The 5,377-nt window shown below is 39.1% G+C and overlaps 1 long non-coding RNA gene across 1 annotated transcript; it reads left to right on the top strand.

The window, feature by feature from the left end:
* The first annotated feature begins 297 nt into the window (after nt 1–297).
* LOC135051162 (uncharacterized) lies at nt 298–3,263 on the top strand. The gene is made up of 4 exons (XR_010242083.1): nt 298–358; nt 1,114–1,137; nt 1,249–1,278; nt 3,181–3,263. It is a non-coding gene; the product is annotated as an uncharacterized LOC135051162 (long non-coding RNA).
* The last annotated feature ends 2,114 nt before the right edge of the window (nt 3,264–5,377 follow it).

Here is a 5,377-nt window from a genome sequence, read left to right on the forward strand (position 1 = left end):
GCAAAGTGGTTCTTACAGTATTTGTAGTCAAATTCTATGTTTCTGTATGCAGACCCTCCAACATGACCCGCCGCACTGCTCTGTTTCTAGACTTCGCCTCTTAATTTATGACTTCCATCACCTGTGTTGAACTAGTTAAATGATAAGAATGCTGTTTCTTCACAGGTGATGGCAATAATAAATTAAGAGGGAAGTCCAGAACCAGAGCATTTTGTACCTAGTGGGGCGGGTCATGTTGGAGGGTATGTGTATTTCCTGGAATGAACCTTTTTTTTCTCATTAATGTTTTTTTTCACAGGCCCTACACTGGAACAGGCCACTGAGGAGGAGGAAGATGATGATGAGGCGGCATTTAGTGGTAAGAATTATTACTGACATTGATCTGATGCCATCAGAGTAGCACTTTTCATCAGATTTTTCTGGCAAATGCGTAGAAATCGGATGACAATTGTTTTTGTTTGAACTGGTGATATTGCCCATACAGTAGCAACCGATCACATTCCACATTAACATTTACAGTATCTAGTTACACTTACAGACGATAATACAGTACAGTAGGTAATATTTGATTGGTTGCTACTGTATGGACAACATCACCTGTTCTAAAAAAAACACCCATCTTACTAAATTTCTCTCTCTCTCTCTCTCTCTCTCTCCCCCCTTGTCACTGTCTCTCCATTCATCTCTCTCTCTAGATACTGTCAGTGATGAATTTCCCATTAGGCACGAGAGGCACGTACTGTACCTATTGGTGGCATCTGTTTGGGGGCCTCAGTTGGATGCTTACAGTATGCTAATACTGTCATCCCAAAAATTACCACTACAGTAACTGCTAAATATTTTAAGTGTACTGTACAATATGCACATACAGTACTGTACAGTATACATAATTCAAAAGAAAAAAGAGTTGCTACCTTATTCTAGTCATAATCACCGGCATACGGGCCACTCACAAATTTTCTGATGGTCTCGGTGGGGTCCCTTGGAATCACCATGCCTGTCACAAGCATACCTTTTTTTACCCACCTGTCACTGGGCCTGGACACTAGTGTACTATTACTATACTTTTTACTGTATACTGTATCTTATAATATTCTTCTCTTTTACCCACAGACGACGAGCCAGAATACATTTTTGGTAAATATACTGTACAGTAGCAATAGTTGGTACTGTAATTACAGTATTTTTTTTCTCCAACATTATTTTAAGTCAAACTGATATGACTAACTGTATTTTATCTTTTTACAGTCCGTCGCCAACCAGTGGAGGAGACACCTGGTAATAAAATATAAATACATAATGCACTGTACTGTATTCTAACTTACTGTAACATGTATAACACTGAGCTGATCATCTTCACACCCTCTGACATAACCTTACAGTACATACTGTACTTTCTCTCTTTTTTCACCCTCTTCACTCCACAAATGCATGCTGCGATTCCTGACTACTGATATAATAGTGTGCAGAGCGTAGCAAGGCACCGTGCCCACCGCGTGGCGAGTGAAGCAAGCATGCAAGGGGCTGCGTTCCGCTCGCCGCCCCTGTCGGGATTGTGTGGTCGGGATTCCGGCGTCTGTATTTTGACCAACGGGATCCCGTCCAGCGGGATTACGTACTGATCTCCAGTCTGAGCCTGCCCTAGGCATAGGCATACTTGCCAAATGCCTAGGGGCACAAGCAGCTTCTGCTGATTAATATGATATGCAGCATGCCTACAGTATATTCTGTGTGTGACTGCGTCTGTATCTGCATACAAAATGCATTACTAATGTGCAGCATTATGTGTATAAGGGGTACTACAGTACTTTGTTGTGTAACATACTGTAGCAAGGGCACTACTGTGTGGTCTAATGTGAACAAAGAGCAATATGATGTGATGCAATGTGAATAAGTGGGAATACTTTGAGGAGTAATGTGGTACTATCCTATGATGTAACGAGAATAAGAGACACTATTGCATGATATGTTGTGAATAAAGTTGCAGTACTGTGTGGCGTCATTTCAGATTGGGGAATTACTGTGTGGCCATGCCCCTTCCCAGCAAGAACATGCACCGTTTTGGGATGCACACCGAATGTGCACACTGTTGCTATTTTAAACATACAGTAGGTTGGAGGAGCACCAAAATGAGGACTGCTATGGTTGAGGGGTGATGGTGCTGGGAAAGGGGTACAGGGTCAGAGGCGGAAATAGCGTCTGTGCAAGGGGGCAGCATCCAAAAACTTGACTAGGGCAGTGGCAAACGCAGGATTTGCATGGGGGGGTTTCCAGAACTGGGCGGAGCCAATCACGGGGGTGGGGACTGAGGTGACCCAGTATATGCTGGGTCCGTAAAACTAGTGTGTCTGTGTGTGTGTGTGTGTGTGTGTGTGTATATATATATATATGTATATACATATATCTACACACACATATATATATATATATATATATATATACACATACATACACACACACACACATACATATACACATATACATAGCATATTAAACATGCATACATATATATATATATATGTACACACACATACAGTACACATATAAATACACATGTATGTATATATATATATATATATCTATCTATCATGTGTGTGTGTTTGTATGTATGTATGTATGTATGTATATACATGTGTATATATGTATGCACATGGATATATATGTACTATAATTAAAATAAAGTAAACTTTTATTGCACTTACAAGTGCCACCAGGAAGACAGCAGGCTGCAGAGGACGCTAGACAGTCATTAATAATACTCATGCAGCTAAAAAAAAAAAAAAAAAAAATTCTTTTTTTTTTAGTGGAGGGGGGTTTCTGGGTACTCGGAAACCCCCCCTGGGTGCGCCACTGTAGGGAATCATATTATTTATGGCTGGCTCTGAGTACAGTCCACTATTATTGATAGTACTCCCTACAACACCACCTACAGTACTGTAACCCTCTTTTTTCTGAAGCTGTCATGAAATGTCATGACTGCTAATACATAAATGTCTACAGTATTTGTACTGTGGTGTTTTATTCCTTTGACAATTTGTTTATGACCTATTGAAGCTAAACTCTTGTACAGTACTTTATATTTTGAATACCAGCAATACAGTATAATACTGTACCTACAGTATACAGTAGTAATTGTATAGTATTTGAATGTGACTAAATGTTTTTTTTTCTCCAATATAGTGCCAATGATTTATGGGGGCCCTAGACAGGGGCAAGATAGGTGGGCTGGCCTAGAAGCGGGCAGGCAGCAGCCCACTTATACAAGAGGTAAACTAAAGCAATGTTTAAATTACCTCGACAGCATACAGTAGTGTTCGATTTACTGTACTGACAATACAGTACTGTACATTGTAAATAACAAGATTGTCTAATATAGAGTAAAGTACTGTATTGCCATTACTACACTGTAAAGTATTCAGTATTTGTTTTGTAATACTGTCCTTTTTTCCCCACAGAACAGTTGCAGCGTGCCATTCTGCTCCTGCGGGTGGTGGTCCACCTCTTAGTGGACCACTTTTTTAATTTCTTATTAAGATCTGTTTAATTTTATTTTTGTTTAATAAATATTTTTGTTATTGTACTCCATTGTATAGTATCTTTTTCTACTGTATAAGATAGGCATACTGTACACCATACAATTATCTGGCAGATAATCTGCAAGATCTGGCTGTTTGTAATGAAATTCTGGTAATGGATGAGAGCAAATGACAATCATCCATTACCATAATTTCATTCCAAACAGCCAAAGTACAGGCAGCAGTTGATTGATACTGTATGCACACTTCTCCGTCTTTTTACTGTTTTATACTGTACATCTACCCCATGTGTGCTTTACAAGGAATGCAGAACGATGCATCAAGGGACATGGCAGCAGTACAGTACAGTACAATGCAAGGGACTAGGACACTATCTCTCAGTAGATTGAGCATACTGTACATTGTAGCAATAGCATACAGTAAGTGTGACATGTACAGTATAATACAGTGGGTGGCATGTACTGTATCACTGGGAAACTGATTAGGATCAACTGGTAATGTACAGTACCAATGGTAACCTACTGTACTGTATATACAAAGTTGTATGTACTACAAAGTGTTAGTACAGTAATAGTATGACCCTGCCTGGATGAAGCCATCAGAAGCCATAGACTCATGCCCAGTAACAGAGGGATAAAATGGGGGACACTTCTACCATGCCCCTGAAATGCCCAAGTATTCTGCCCCTCAGCAAGCTTGTGCATACAGTACAACCCCTTCTCTTGAGTCACAGTGCTCCCCAGGCCGCCACAGACACCAGTGAAACAAGATGCCTAACCAAGTTGTTTTACATACAGTATACCACTCTTAATTGAATTCCCATCATACAGTAGTACTAATTTATACAGTACAGGAAGTTGGGAATACAAACATTGGAAACCACGTCATGTTTATTTTAAGAAACACTTTATTTACGGACAAAATCATTAGGAACATGTAACATCACACATACTGTATTGTAATAAGAAAGCCAACATCACACATACTGTATGGTACTTTAATCAAAAGGTAACAGCACAAATACAGTAACAATATCAACTTTAACATTTTTATAATTTGTTTTTTTGTGGTGGGGGTGCGGGGTAATGGTTTTTGTACTTTATTTTTTTATTTTTAGGTTTTGCTTTTTTGAATTATTTTTCGTTTTTGTCTTTTGCTTTTTAACACTGTCGCATACGGACACCAGAATAGAGGACTGACAACAGCAGCCCCTGGATGGAAACGCAGCCCAAGGCCCCAGATGGACACAGCACAATGGACTCGGCTGCTACTGGATAGATACAGCAGCGCCCAAAAAATCAACTGGTGACAGTGAAATAAAAGGGGCAACTTGTACCAGGCCCTTACATTACCAGGAATGTGGTGAGCCAAGTTCATGCACTCCCCTTTGAGTAAAAAAACACACTAACTACAGGGATGTAACCCCCTGTAGAAAATCAGGAGCGCTGTCCGCACTAATTAAAGAGACAATTAAAAATGTACGTTTAGAAACATAACAATTTAAAAATTAGATAAAAATTTATTTATTAATCTGCAATCCTGCAGCATGAATAGCATTCAATTAACATATGTTATGCATGTTATCAAAATGTAAACAATTCATATACGACTACTGATTTGGCTATAATACACTAAAATAGTGAGGCTTGGACTTTGATGTTTCTATAATTCACAGTGTCCACTCATTAATTCATGAACAAGCTATTAATAGCGTTTCAAACACTAAATGTGTTCAGAGGTCCTCAGTTCTTTTAATGTTCCAATTGAACATGTGTGCACACATATAATGAATTAAAATGGGTAGTTACCATCCAATTTATAGCATTTGGTTCACCTCCAAG

This window comes from Pseudophryne corroboree, chromosome 2, assembly GCF_028390025.1.
Source record: "Pseudophryne corroboree isolate aPseCor3 chromosome 2, aPseCor3.hap2, whole genome shotgun sequence".
Taxonomy (NCBI): Eukaryota; Metazoa; Chordata; class Amphibia; order Anura; family Myobatrachidae; genus Pseudophryne; species Pseudophryne corroboree.